General features: G+C 36.9%; 1 long non-coding RNA gene and 1 pseudogene across 1 annotated transcript; both read right to left on the bottom strand.

Annotated features, from left to right (window-relative positions):
* Window positions 1–3,144: 3,144 nt before the first annotated feature.
* Window positions 3,145–3,671, bottom strand: LOC148923044 (uncharacterized). Its single transcript, XR_016132433.1, has 2 exons — window positions 3,611–3,671; window positions 3,145–3,485 (listed from the first exon to the last, which is right to left on the bottom strand). It is a non-coding gene; the product is annotated as an uncharacterized LOC148923044 (long non-coding RNA).
* Window positions 3,672–12,925: 9,254 nt separating this feature from the next.
* Window positions 12,926–14,776, bottom strand: LOC125207900 (aldehyde oxidase GLOX pseudogene; annotated as a pseudogene).
* Between the last annotated feature and the right edge of the window lie 1,200 nt (window positions 14,777–15,976).

The raw sequence follows: 15,976 nt of genomic DNA on the forward strand, positions 1-15,976 counted from the left end.
TTTAATTTTTAATTAGGTTGGAGTGTGCTCTATCAATTTAATCCGATGTTTCATTTCATTCATTCTTCTCTACCTGCATGTACTAGACGTGCTCAACATGCCAGATCACTATTTCAATTATTATTATGTTATGTCTAGTCTATATACTTATTCATTTATTTTATTTGTTTCTACCAAAATGTTTCTTCAAAATCATTTCTGCCTACCAAAACTAGTTCATTGCCCTTTTATCCAAATTCAACGTACGTCAATGTATTATGCATACTAATTTAATAGGCCCCTGAATAGGCTCAAAGAGAAACTTACATATCATTCTTCTGAAGTGCTTGACAAAATATAAGTAGACCATATATAAAATATTGTTTGTGCATCAAATTTTTAAAATAGCACACACAATAAAGCTAATTTGGAATAGAATTATTACACGCACTTTACTAAATTGAAACTCTAAAGTATTATCAATTTCATTAATAAAACTCATCATAAGTAGACACACAAGTCTTGTTTACATTAGAACGAGGGACATCTTAATTATTTTTGAAGTCACTAAATTAGCCTACATCATAGTATATATCCCTGTCTATATAGCGCTTGATCCATCTACTATACGTGCTCACCTTCCCATATCATCAACATTAATTAATAAATTATGTTTCATTTCATTCTGTTTGGTATGTATATGTATCAATCTTCATCTTAATTTTTTAAGCTACTCTTGTCGCTGTCGTTTACTCTTCTCCAAATGTTCTTCTATTGTTTGACTTTAGTTATTTCCCATATTTAATCCTTTATTCACGTAATTAATATATTTATAAATTAATCTTAATTGTGGATATATTTGATTATCTTGTCTCACCTTTTTAATTAGATATAACCTCATTGATATTGTGTGTGTTTCTAACAAGTAACAAGTATGTTACGACTTACGACACAAAGTCTTCTCAAACGTCAAACGACCAGATGCATGTATTAATTACTGATAATATTATGCTTTATTTGAGCAGCATAATAGACTTTTATGGGCTGAAATCTATAGTATATCAGTAGTTGGTAATTTTTAGTATCTAATGGAAGCGCCCTAAAATATAAAAAGATTAAGTTAATTTGTTCTTAATTTAGGAATGCTTTCTTTAACGTCCTAAATTGTTCTTATTTTTTAAAATTCACAACGCAGGTAATTACGTTTCAATTTTTGTGTCCGGATTCATTTTTTGAAGTGATATAATGCCTTTTTTGTGCTGCAAAATAAATTTTGATGGCTCTAATTAGTTGGAAACTTTTAATAACCGATCATGATTATTATTGATACAATGTACAAAATTTCTTACAATGTTTGGGTAAGAATTACCCAGCTATTGGAATTTCTAAACTCATATCCCTTTATCCGAATCATGACTTAGTCAAGTGTAGTGATTCGTGTTAAGATGTTAAGATAGACAGACAAGTCTTGTTACAATTGGAATGAGATACGTATATCTTATTTTTGCGTATAAGGTAAACAAATCTATCAATTATTCTTGAATTAAGAAATTATGTTTCTCTATTTGACTTGAATTTAGAAATTATTTTTCTACTCAAATTTGTCCAACATTATTTCTACCTAATCCAGTTCATTACCCTTTTATCTACCTAAATTCTTTGTTGAAAATATCCTTTATTAGCCTTCTTTTTAAGTCACGGTCCCTAAATTCGAGGTGTTAGTACATTATTGAGTAGTTATTGTTGGTGGCATGAAAAATATTATAAGTTTGAATTATTATTGGATGGTATTCTATTCACTTGGGGATACACGTTTGAAAAGGTCATTGTTTTATATTGAAAATGAAAAAGGCAGCCTTTTAAAAAAGATAAAAAACCTAAGACTAAATATTTAAGCAAGTTTGAGCAAAAGAAAAGATTAAATTTTTTAATGAAAGCATAAAAAGAGCAGATATTGTATAGTAGTTTGTATTATGAAAAATCTCCAAGATTATTAGGGGTATTGAGCTGTGAAAATTTCGTGCACAAATTTAAGTTGTGATTGATGTTGCTATTATGGCAAGTGATGGATGTTGTTTTCATCCCACTCTAACTGAAAAATTCTATTACAATCATATAAGAATGACTTTTTAATTTGTGCATTATTGTTGGGACTATATTGATTTGTTTTTCTTGAGTTTTGTGGAAAAACAAAATATAGTTAAAAAAGAAAATAGACTATATTTTGGTGGATGACAAGATCTTAGGTATTTTTATTTAGAATAATTTTACCAAGCCATCCATATATGGCTAACGCCTTGCTTTGTAGTACAAATTGTTTTGAACTTTATTTTGATAGACAACATCAATTCATTTTTTTTATACTGTGCTTGTATCTATTTGTGCTGTTAGAACGTGAGTATTTAACATGGCCTTAGCCTTACTTATGATGTCTCTTTGACTTGAAATTTTGCTTTTACTCTGATGTATTCCAAAATTATTTCAATCTGAGCAAGTTCATTGCCATTCTATCCAGCTACCTAAATTATTTGTTGATAATTTTGAAGTCACTAAATTAGCCTACATCATATATCCCTTGTCCCATTATCCATCTACTTTACGTGCTCACCATGCCATATCATCAACATTTAAGTAATAACTTATGTTTCATTTCATTCTATTTGGTAGTAGTATATGTATCTAATCATTATCTTAATATTCTATGCTACTCTGGTTGCATACGTTGACTAGCTTCTTAGTATGTTCTTTTATTGTTTCACTTTAGTTATTAATTTATTTGGGATTTTATTCATTTAATTTATATATTTACATATTAATCTTAATGTGGACATCTTTGATTATCTTCTCTCACATTTTTAATTAGATGTGTCTTCGTTGATATTTTCTGTGTTTCTAACAACTAGGACATGACATAAAGTCTTCTATAAAGTCAAACGACGAGATGCATGTATTAATTTATGATAATATTATGGCTTTTTTGAGTTGCATAATTAAGTCTGATGGCTGAAATTCATACCTTAGTAAGTTTCATAGATTTAATTTGATTCTATTGATAATAGCAACTCCTCGACAATGGAACATATTTATAGAGTTACTACGGACCCTATGCAATTCAACTCTCTTTTGCGATACGTAAAAGAAACGACAACGAAAACCCAAAAAAGGAGTTGCAAACTCATTTATTTATTATGTTAAAGCTATATAAAAAAATGATCACATGTTACAATCAAACTCAAATCTTAGGAGGAGTACTTTTTTTTATTTAATAAAGATGGTTCAAACTCAAGGAAATAAGACACATACAGCAAACAAATACTTGTTGAACCAACTTTATTTCGGAGGGCATGTTGAGCATCTAAAAGCGCAATGGCAGACTCCAGATGTGCAATAAGCATTTTCTAGATTTCGGACAAATAAAGTAACACAGTCGGCTTGACACCGATCATTGCACGGTCCAAGATCTTTTACACATGTGCATACCTGCTTTATCTCAATGCTACTACTAACTGCAAAATTTAAAGAGTTGGGGAAACAATTAAAATTGAGAAATCTTGAAGTAGTATTTTTGTAAGGAAATACAAACATGTACTTTTATTATTATTTAAGCGTGGAATAAAATTTAAAAACGAACCTGATGCTAAAAGGATAGAGCATAAGATGAAGACGAAGACCTTTGAAGAGATGGCCATTTTCTATTAGAGTATATGTTTGAGGTTGGACTCATCGGAAGTATATATATGTATATCAATATTGCCACAATTTAATTGTGGTAAAATTATTTAATAAATATTGCCACAATTTAAATAATTTTACTACAATTAATTTGTGGCAATAGATATTAAATAATTTTACCACAATATATATCATGTCATGCCCAGTTGTTAGAAACACACAATATGTCAATGTAGATACATCTAATTAAAAAATGTGAGAGAAGATAATCAAAGATGTCCACATCAAATTAATATATAAATATATAAAATAAATGAATAAAATCCCAAATAATTTAATAACCAAAGTTAAACAATAAAAGAAAATACTGAGAAGCTAGTCGAAGAAAGCGACAAGAGTAGCATTAGAATATTAAGGTAATGATTAGATACATGGGGACGTGATCAGATCAATAAATGAAATTCTGTGAAAAATCAAAGCAAATCTCAGCCATTGGATCTTGTGATGTAACCATTAGATTAATGCCACTTGTCATCTATTAATGTAGATTATGTAGTCTAATAATGTAACACGTTTTAGTCAAATAATGTAGATTGTGTATTGATGAGGCCCGTTTCATGCATGTGTTTTATAGCAAAACCGTACTGAATTCAGCAAACTAACGACCTTTTTTGAGCCAGGTGTGTGTAGATTTCGCTGGAAAACAAAGATCAAATCAATTCAGAGGGCGAAAGCAAAAGTTCGGAAAAGAAGAAAAAATGGCGGCTTTAGAGCTGATCAAGTCACATTCCAATCGGAGCCAGCCAACCTTGCATTGGAGAGAAGATTATGAACTCCACTCTAGAGTGTGAAGGACAAAGCGTCATTTCAGGGGGGTGGTACCCTAGGGATTAGAGCCTTACGCCTCCCTATATAAAGAAGCCTTGCACACTAAGAGAAAGGAGTTCCCCCACATTTTCAGTTCTTGCTTAGTAGTTTAGGGGGGTTCTCTTTAAAGTAGGTAGGATTTCTAGCTCTCTTCCAGAGCTGAAATCAAAGTTTCTCTTCAGTTCTAAGCTTTCAAATCTCTGCACATACTTGGTTCCGTCTAGAGTAGCTGGTAGTTTGCTGTTTACCTTGCTTTCCGCGTAAAATTTCAAGTTCTGTTTTGTAATTCCACTCCGAGAAGGGGTGATGAAACAATTTCCTGCTTTCTTAGCTTAGATTCTGTTTATTTTCATATATTGACTCTTGTTCCTGCTTTGTTTAGTTTAATTTGAAGATCCTATTTTCGTTTTCCTTGTTTCGTGCTTGTTTTATGTTTTGATGTTTAGATCTGCTTTCTGTTTCGTGTTTTCTTTTGAGTCTTAGCTTAGATCTGCTGTTTTCTGTTTGAGTCCTTGTTTTCCTTTTAGATATACGTGCTTTCTTTTCATTTTTGCATGCTTTAGCCGTAGTTCTTGTTTTTACGTTGTCGTAGCTTAGATCGTAGAAGTAATTTTAAGTTTTATGTGTTTTCTTGTGTTTCGTCTTCTTCAACTTAACTTTTTCAGATCTGTTGCTACTCTGTTTTCTTTACGCTGATCTGTTGAGGAAGACGATTCTATTAAAGTTAATTTACTTTTCGTACTGTTTTGCAGGGTTCTGACAAACTCGTTTATGCTGTTTCCCTTTTTATAGTAATGTTTTCTGAGTTGATCAGTTAGGTAGTTTAGTTGCTCAGCTTAGTTAGTTTTTTTCTTTTCCGCACCGGTAGATACTTAACCCAACCCAAAGTAAAGCGTGGAAGCAGCCAAGCCCCAAGCCGTATCACACAAACAATTCAAACTGCTTCATTTCTGTGGGATCGATCCTTACTTCCCTATACTAGTTGTTAGTATTAGTGGGTTAAGGTTTTTTTGACGCCGCTTCCTTTCCAACCTCTCATTTTCTCTCGCTCAAGTCAGAGCCACTCAGCTTGATCAGCCCGAACCTCTACTGGATCCACTCACCTGCATTTTGTAGGTGAAACAGACAGGAATAGGCTGGCTTGATCAGGTCGGATGCCCAACTTGAGTAGTGAAGTTCACGCTAGACACACTAGTGTGTGGGTGGTCACTGTGTGCACAGAAAGAAAATAACAGGTTTCCTAGGTCCAGCAAATCCGCTAGATCACACGGTCTAGGAACTCGTTGGTCGTCGGAAAATCCTGGTCGTCGGACACACAGAGCACGCCTTCAAAAACCCTCAACCACTTTATTAAAACCTAGCACAAGGAAGTAGGGATCGATCCCACAGAGATGGATGCGTAATAATCATGCTCAAGGATTTGGGGATTGTTTTAGGGTTGGCTGCTGCCACGCATTTTTTTGGGTTGAGGAAATTAAACTTAACTTGGGATTTTAAACTGCTACGCTAACAGCTAGATCTAGGCGAAACAACAAAAGCATGCACGGAAACTAAACCGAACAATCACTAGATCTAAGAAACTACTCTAATTACCTAGATCTGGGAAACAAACTGACGGTGGGACCATAACTGAAAAAGCAGAGTACAGACGAAAAGCTGGAAAAACAACTAACTAAGGTACTAACTAACAACGACATCATCTTCTCCAACCAATTTGCGTAAAAAAAACTCAGAAGAAAGCAGCATGAGCGAAATACTGGATTAAACAATTTTAATGAGTAACAATTAAGAACTAAACAGATCTACGGATGCTAGACGAAGTAAAACAGAAAGCAAGCAGAAAACTCAAAATCCATGCATAACTCGACTTCCCCTGTTCAGATCCAACCTCGAACGCTAAATCCACTCCGGATCCAAGCGTCCGACACAAACTCCAGTCAAAAGAAACATTTCATAACTTCAGATTTAACCAACAACCTCCAATCAACAACAACACCGCAGATCTACAACCAAATTCCCAGATCGAGCACCAAAGCAACAAAAACAGAGATCAACATGTAACTTGCCGAAATAAAAACTCTCAACAGCAGGATCAACGTAAATCAACTTGAAATAACACAAATAATACGAAAACTAAAAGAAGTGCATAGATAATCAGTAACATCAACAGCCAAATCGACTTCCAAAAGTGAAGTTCGAACGAAAAGAGTGCAAAACAAACTGAAAATAAAGAGATTGTATCTTCGCCCTCACGCGGACGGTGGTACGACGGAATCTTTCAGAAGAATTCACCCCTTGAAACCGAAACTACCCAAGAACTCCCATTTTCCAAGTGTGTGTTGTGTGTGAGCTAAGAGTAAGCGAAAAAAAGTTCTTTTTTTTTGTGTGTTGCATGCTCCTCTATTTATAGGCTTTGAAGTGGGGCCCAGCGAGGTATAGATAGACTTTGTTGCCCTCAGCAATTGACTCCTTTCTTCAAGCCTTCTTTTTCCTTAGATTCTGCTCACTTCTACTTCATTCCTTCGCTAGACTGTTTCCTTCAGCATCTCCTGGATCTAGCGATTCTGTCACACACCTGGCTTAGAAACCGTGTTAGACCCAGCAAACTGTAATATTTTTCACTATATAACCGATGCATGAAATTAGCCTTATCAAGTAGCTTACGACAACACAATCAGCTTTTAAGAGGAGGGAGAACGAGAGGGGAGAAAGCGGTCCGGTCAAAATGGCGCCGTTGCCGGGGATAATGGCGCAAGGGGTAACTTCTTGTGAGATACCTTGGGTGTAAATATTTTTAATGTCTTCTTTGTGTCTTAGTTTTTATTTGCAGTTTTTCGAGATAGCTCAGGCAGCAGGAGAAGATCAACAACCTTGTCTATGAGGACTGTTCAGTTGTCGTTCTGGTGCTAGCCCACGACCACCAATGCCAAATGATACTTAGATGGGCAGAGCATCTCAAGTTTTAGGTAGAAATTTTAGTTTAAATTTTATAAATGAACTTTTTGTTTCTATTTGTTTACCCCAGTTCGATGGCACTGAGTTGGAGAGGCAAGAGGCAGAAGAAGGAGTGAAGCCACAAGGTGCTCAAGTTGAACCATTCCCCACTCCACCACCAACTGACTCAGGGGCCTGCAATGAAGAGAGTGAGGACACCACCTTGGTGAACTCACAGGAAGTGATATCCGCATACAAGAAGAAGTCATAATGGAGGGTGCACATAAGGAAGATCCGGAGATAGGTTCGATCTATGCCCACTCTATGGCTGAACCACTATCTGCCATATCTATGACAGAGGGTCAGAGAGCTGTGTACATGGACCCAGAAGTGTTTCCCATCTTGCCTACTTTCTTGGGAACTGATGCCGAGGACCCGATTAAATTCCTTCGTGAGTTTGACAAAATTTGCAGAGTGCAGAGGAGACCAGAGGGGTCAATTGAGGATGATCTCAAGCTGAGAGTCATTTCCCTCTCTTTGAATAATGAAGCAGATGCATGGTTTAGAGGTTTGGAGCCCAACAGTATCAACACTTGGGCAGAATTCGAAATGGAGTTCCTAACCACTACATCCCAGCATTAATCACTACTGCACGATGGAGGTAAATTAGGGAGGCTTCGCAAGGGTATGGTGAGAGCTTGGGCAATTATTGGGACATATATCATAGCCTTCTGGAGGCCTGTCCGAATCATAATCTGAAGGAAGTGGAGATATACTCCATATTTTTGACGGAATGGATGCTAAGAGCAAGGACCTGATGAACTCATCAAGTGGAGGAAGTTTCTACGAACTGAGACTTATTCAAGCTAAGATTGTCTTAGAAAATCTGCTAAGTGCAAAGCGGGACTACGAGGATGCAGATGAGACCTCATTGCAGGAGAAGGTGAAGAGTACTCCCACAAACGACAAGGACAATCTACTGGAAAGCCGAATTGACAAGTTGGAAGAAGCCCTCCAAACAGTGATCAAATCCAGCCAACGCTCAACCATTCCTATTCAAACCCATTTCCGAGCTGAGCATGTTAACCACCTCCAGAGTACAAGAGAACTCTGGAACACAAATGAAAGCCGAGGGGCAGAGGAGTATCAGAGTTTCCAACCCTATACAGACCTCTACCCTATTTCTACCCAAACACCCACCTGACCGGTGGAGTATCCAAGCTACCAATCGTACTCTGGATATCAAAGTTATGAATCCTACCCACCTACATACCAACCTGACTACTCCAACCCTCACCCTTCATACACCAAATCCTACCCAAACCAAACTTGTCTAGATCAACCTTATCACCACCCTCAACCGTAGCAGACTTGTGAGTGTTAACATCTGAGGAAAAGTGCAATACGAACTCTGCAGCAGGGGAGACTGAGGGAGTGACTGCATTCTAACCAGAAGCTGAAATGATCATGGAGAGCAGCACACTTACGAGGAACATCAGTCCCACATGGACAACATGATCAGACAAGTGGCTTTACTGGCTGAGATGATCAAAGAAGTGAAAGAAAATAGAGGTGAGTGGAAGTGCACAGGTGAATGAAGGGGTGAAGAGAGATAAGGAGAGAGAACCAGCTGAAACAGAGTAAGAGTCAGAGGCATTATTCGAAGGAAAGGAAGCTGAGGAGATAGAAGCAAATGAGGAGAAGTCGTCAACCACACCTCTTGAAGATGATGTATCAAAGAAAATCATAGAGGAGACATGCGATGAGTCTCGTGGGGATGAAGAGACCATCGAGTGTGGTGAGAAAATCGACAAAAACTCGTTCTATCCTAAATCAGATATAGTGCACGCGCCAGAAGAGAAGGTGAAAGAATTCACAATCTTGGTGGAACAAGAAAGTACACCAGCAGAAGAACCATCTCCAGTAATCGACCAATCCGAGGGGTGTAGCTATAAGGAGGAAGAACTAGAGCGGAAGGAGGAAGAGAGATCAAGGAGAAAAGCTGCAAGAGCTATATATTTGGGTGCAGCTATAACCATGGACGGAAATACGAAAGATGGCCAAGCCTCCTCACTCTGGAGTACGTCCCAAGGAGAATAAAAAGGTTCTAGGGACGTACAGACATCATTAGAAAAGGCAGGATATCAAGTTGAAGGCAATCCCCAAGAAAATCAGTGGATAAGGGTGAAAAAAGTTGAGTTGGTATTCTCCGAGTCTGCTACCTTGATAAGTGGTCTACTGATACCAAGTTGATCAAACTGGAATGAACCTGGACCATCTGAATCCAGTCAAATGCAAAAGAGGCACTTGGGTCAGAGACTACTAAATTCAGGGAGTATCTTTTTCCGCAGCTCTTGCATCGTTATCCACAGGAAAAAAATATAATAGCTTTAGATAATAAGATTAAGAATAAAGACATAATAATAATAAGGTTTCGTTGAAGGAAATGAGAAGGGAGAAATGTAATTTTCGTTTTTAACTAAGTAAAAAGAGGGGGAACGTTGAAAATTTTTGAAATTCAAATTCGGCGAAAAAGTCGAATGGCCACTGACATCATTGACACCGTTCCCTACTCTCTTTTTTACTTTCGATTAATCAAGGGACTCTCTCCTTCAATTCAATTTTAGCAGAAAGTATATCCTTCTCTATTCCAAAAACCGCTAAATTTTTCCTCTCAATTCAGGCAACATCACTCCCTATCGTTATCCATGGACAAACCCTCGGCATCTAAGAAATCAGGAAAAATATCAATCAAGCGATGGAGCCGGGAAGTCCCCATAGTCGCCAGTCTAGAAGACAAAACTCTCCCGACGCTCGGCACATCAGGGGGTGCGCACACCAGGATTATTAGGAAGGCTATAAGTGGGGCCAGTCTAGAGAAGAGTAGTGAAGAAGAGATGGAACCCACATCATCCTCCATCCTCGGACTGAGTTCGGGTGAGGATAGTCAGGAGGAAAAAAGAATCAGAAGGAGAAGCATAGGGCTGAGCAGTAGGCCAGGAAGAGAAAAACTTAATCGGGTCATTGAATGGCTAGCGGCAAAAGCGAATCGAGAAATGCAGGAGATTGAACGATAGAGGAAAGGGAAGTCGGTGGAAATTCCAGGAAGGGCAGGGGAGCAACTGAAGGACAAACGTCAGGTCGCAGATGTTCACCACCTGTCTGAGACAGAAGATGAAAATGAGGCTGCACCTCATGGTTGGGAGAACCTCATGGAAGAGGCGGTAGACACATTGATTGAAGTTAGTGCGGCCCAACATGAGTTGATGGAGAGTCATAAAAGGCTGAATACGAAGGTTGCCAACCCCCTTGATAGGATGATCTCCCGGAGAAAGGAAGAGCATCGACCGTCTCATCCTACCTCACCTAGATTCAGGAGAAGGCCCAAACCCACCACCACCACGTACCAACCATCCTCTGCACGACATGGCCCGTCTTCGACAAAGAAAGCAAGGCACTCTAGCCCCCATGGGGCCAGAGGAGAAACTAGAACAACTAAACCAAGTAAATTTAATTCTGGTTTTTAGTTCGGTTTTTACATTGCGCTTAAAGCATGCCTAAACCACTTTTATCAGTAATTACTCTCACACTAAGCCCATTGCGTGGCCTCCGTGTGAGAGGGTTGTTGCTTTCCTTTTGCTGGTAGTATATTCTGCATTTCTCCCACTCAGCACAATGTCTGGATTGACTTGTATTCGTGTTCCTGTTAATAATCATATCTATATGTTCTGTACTCTCACACTTAGCCCACTTCCTGGTCTAAGTGTGAGAAGTTTGTTTGTTTTCTTTGTTTAGTTTGTTTGTTGAGCATGTTTGTTGAGCATGTTTGTCTTCAAGTGTGTCATCTTCTCCCACTTAGTCCAGTGCCTTGTCTAAGTTTGAGAAGTTTGTCTGTTTTTCCTTCGGTTTTCTCTTTTTTGGAGCTTGCTCTTCAGGTTGTTTTGTTCTCTCCCATTAAGCCCAATGCTTGGTCTAAGTGTGAGAAGTTTGTTTGTTTTTATAGATAGTTTCCTTTTGCTAGTTTTGTTCTCTGTTCTCTTTGTGTTTTTGAAAATAAAGAACTGGTTTAGAAGAATAGGCAAGTTTCCCTTAGTGAGAGCGATTGATGAGAGGATGCATGTTGATTTGTAGGATTCCCTTCTTTAATAAAACAACTCTGCTTGGAAGATGTAAGAACGATAAAAATAGCTTCGATCCAACCCTCCGTGAAGCCCTCTAAAATGTGAGTTATAAGTCAGAGTAGAACACTTTCTACCGAGAAAAAAAAATGAACATACAAAATGCCCTTCAAATTTGAATAGGATAAGATTAAATTATTTTGAAATGATAGTATCATTAGTTAGATACTTCTATGACTAATTTAACCTTATTTATAATTACAGTAGGAAAGTTACACTAATACAAATTTTCCTATGTAACTAATTTTAATCTTGAAAATATCCACAACTATTAAAACATTCACAATGAAATTTTAGATAAATTATTCATAGTATTTTAATAGAATAAGTCTTTCTCATTTATTTTATTTAAACTATCACCATGAATATAAATAAATTGTTCATTTTTCTACAAAGTAAAAATGAGACAGTATATTTATATGTAATATTTTTTTCTTATATTTTATAAATACGACTAGTATTTTGCTAGTATATAATATTTCTCTATTTGTATAATGTAATAAACAAAGATTTCAAAATGAAAATTTTATATAATTTCGAAATTATTATGGTTGAATGATATAATGTAGATGTATGACATTTTTATAAATTATTAATAATATAATAGGGTCAAATGATGAGAGATTGTTTGATGCAGTATATATAATAATTTTCTAATGTATAGTTCGTGTTGCACAAATTGATAAGATCATGAAAATTTGAAATTATATGATAAATTACTATAATTTCAATATTTTACTAAAATATTTTAATGTAATTTCATATTTATTTCCATAGTTTATTGAATAATATCATAATAGGGATGGTCTGATGATAGCAACCCGTTACACCGACATGTAACTTATATTTTAATTGTATGACTACCAGATAAAATAATTATATATAATTGATAAACTTGTTTTATCAACTGCCTAATATTTAACGTCAGCATTATATGAGGACAAAGATCAGGATATGTATGAGGACATTTTTTACATGTAAGAACTGATTCCAAGAATTTGATATCTACAGCAACTGCCTAATATTTGACGTCAACGAGCGGTTGAGAATTGGTTAGCTAACAACTAGTTAAGTGGAGAGATATGTTATTCATTTTGGTATGGAATTTTATGAGTATTGTTGAGAGAATTGAGAGGCGCTTCTAGACCTCTGGAGAGTTCGTATAAGTGAAGCAGTTTCCGTGTATATTAAAATATACATTAAAATATAACAAAACAAAATCGCTTCATGACCTATAGGCATGCATATTCTAAGTAAAAATAGTGAGATTTATATATATCATTGTTTACGTACTCTCAAGGAAATTAAAGAAGAGCGTATTTTAAACTGAAGCTGAAATTACATACGTCTCTTGCTTTCCCTCCTTAATGAGAAAGAGAAAGAGAAAGAGAAAGAGAGTGGATACAAACTAAACTAACAAAACTAATAGTAAGAAGGAAAATAATTAAGTAGTCCTCCTAGCTAGCTACTTGAATTGGACCCAAATGCCAGGACTTGGAACTTGTTGATACACAAGAAAGAGAAGATAATATCCTGGAGGAGCAAGAATTTTAGAATTGGGAATGGAGACACGAAGTTGATAATTGGATCCTCCCAAAGATGTGACATTAGAAGTGGTAAGAAGGAGGAGTCTTTGATTCATGGAAAATGAGTGTGTCGTGAAGGGAGGTGCGGCGATTGAGACGGTAAGAGAATTAGCAGTAGTAGCATTGATTGTGGGTTGAGGAAGGGTGAAATTAATGGTAAGTAGTTGTCCATAGCCAAGCTGAGAATGCGAAGCCGGGGAAACGATGTTGGGACGAAGAGATGCAAACTGTGGATCTAAGTATTCCGGGGAATAAGCTTGCATTGTGAGGTCTGTGGGATAGAGAACCCCTGTAAATGTGTAATAAGCATTTGGATTGCTTCCACTAACAAGAACACGTCCATCGCGAAGCAATATTGCATTGGAGTGGTACATCCGAGGTATAGAAGTGGCGGTCTGTGCCTCAAACCTGGAGCCGGGCTGATTATTGGGACGATAAACGAGGGGTGTAAGCACAGGATTACGCGCTATACCCCAGCCAGCTGTACCAGCAGCGGCCCCGTTAATAATCAAGACATTTCCATTGGGGAGCAACACCATGTCACCCATGACTCTGGCGAGAGGCATTGTCTCCATGAGCCACTGCGGATTTGGATCATTTATTCGGATCCTCCCACATGTATTAAGGGCCGCTACAAAGTTGCCGTTATTTGCACTTGTAAAGGATCCTTTCGGTGCTCCCCCGCACACCAATACTTCCGCTACTATTGCTCCTGAGGATATCCGCAACGGAAGCAGAACTGCAGAACCCGAACTAGGATAGTTCCTAGGATCCCCACCCGGGATGGTAGGGTAATTTCTTACCACCACTCTCCTTACATAGTCGAACAAGATAGCTCGATTGTTGGCGAAGACAAACATATTCCCATCCACATTCAAGAAAACAAAGGGGTAGAGATTGTTTTCAATGGTCGGATCACGAGTGTCCTTAAGGAAAGGCAACTCAACAGCTAGATCAGCTCCGGATGTTTTGGGGTAAAACTCGTACGAGAAGCGGTCGCGTCCACCAAAAATGATCTGCCTACCATCAGGTAAAATATGATTGGAGGCATACCATCTTCTGTGTTTGAGGACATTGCTAAATTCCTGCCAATCACAAGAATTATCGTTGCATGGTTTGAACACTCTAACGGTATTATAACCGTCGTTGAATCCTCCCGTCTGCATTAGAGAACCATCAGGCATGGCGGCTCCAGAAGAGCACCACGTGTTGCTGTACACGAACAGGGGCCGGATTGAGTTGGAAGCCACGTTGTACTCAACAGAATGCGCTGTGCAATCGTGTTGGAGTGTCAGATCCTTTGGGTTGTCGCGACACCGGTTGTTTGGCAGGGAAATGTTTGAGGCTCCGAAATCAGTCAGGTCGAAGATCACAACACGATCGTTGTTCAGGAGTTGCATGTGCATCGCAGACACCCCGATGTTCGACCGTAAAAGGTCCCACTTGCCCCCACCAGCACCAACAACAATCATTTGCAACATTGCTACTAGCATCAAACTCAAACCAATTACAATCTTTTTCATATCCATCATATATTCAATTGAAATCAAATCAAATGTTTTTTCAGATTGGATTGAATTGATGTTTTCTCTCTTCACTCTTCCCACATCCTTAAATACTTGTAATTTCCACATTTAATTTTTAATTAGGTTGGAGTGTGCTCTATCAATTTAATCCGATGTTTCATTTCATTCATTCTTCTCTACCTGCATGTACTAGACGTGCTCAACATGCCAGATCACTATTTCAATTATTATTATGTTATGTCTAGTCTATATACTTCCCTCATTTATGCCTGCTTTTATTTCTAATATTAATTCTACCTACCTAAACTTGTTCATTGCATACCCTCTATCCAAATTCAGCTACGTCAATGTATTATTTACATTAATTTAATACAGCTCTAAATAAGCTTAGAGTAAATCATACTAAGTCTTTACATATCATTATCTGATGTGTTAGACAAAATATAAGTAGACCATATATAAAATATTGTTTGTGCATCAAATTTTTAAAATAGCACACACAATAAAGCTAATTTGGAATAGCTTTATTACACGCACTTTACTAAATTGAAACTCTAAAGTATTATCAATTTCATTAATAAAACTCATAATAAGTAGACACACAAGTCTTGTTACAATTAGAACGAGACACATCTTAATTATTTTTTGCATATAAGGCAAACAGATTTATCAATTATTCTTGAATTTTGAGATAATCTGACTTGAACTAAGAAATTATTTCTCTCTATTTGACTTGAATTTAGAAATTATTTTTCTACTCAAACGTTGTCCAACATTATTTCTACCTAATCTAGTTCATTACCCTTTTATCTAGCTAAATTCTTTGTTGAAAATATCCTTTGTTAGCCTTCTTTTTAAGTCATGGTCCCTAAATTCTAGGTGTTAGTACATTATTGAGTAGTTATTGTTGGTGGCATGAAAAACGTCATAAGTTTGAATTTTCATTGGATAGTATTCTATATTCACTTGGGGATAGAAATTTCTATATTGAAATGAGAAAAGGAAGCCTTTTAAAAAAGATAAAAACCTAAGACTAAATATTTAAGCAAGTTCGAAGAAAAGTTTAATTTTTAAATGAAAGCATACAAAAAGAGCCGATATTGTATAGTTTGTATTATGAAAAATCTCCAAGTTTAGGGGTATTGATCTGTAAAAATTTCGTGCACATATTTTAAGTTGTAATTGATATTGCTATTATGGGATGCGATAGATGTAGCTTTCATAACACTCAATA

Source organism: Salvia hispanica, chromosome 6 (genome assembly GCF_029641045.1).
Source record: "Salvia hispanica isolate PSC_SH4W2 chromosome 6, Shi_PSC_v1, whole genome shotgun sequence".
In the NCBI taxonomy this organism is placed as follows: Eukaryota; Viridiplantae; Streptophyta; class Magnoliopsida; order Lamiales; family Lamiaceae; genus Salvia; species Salvia hispanica.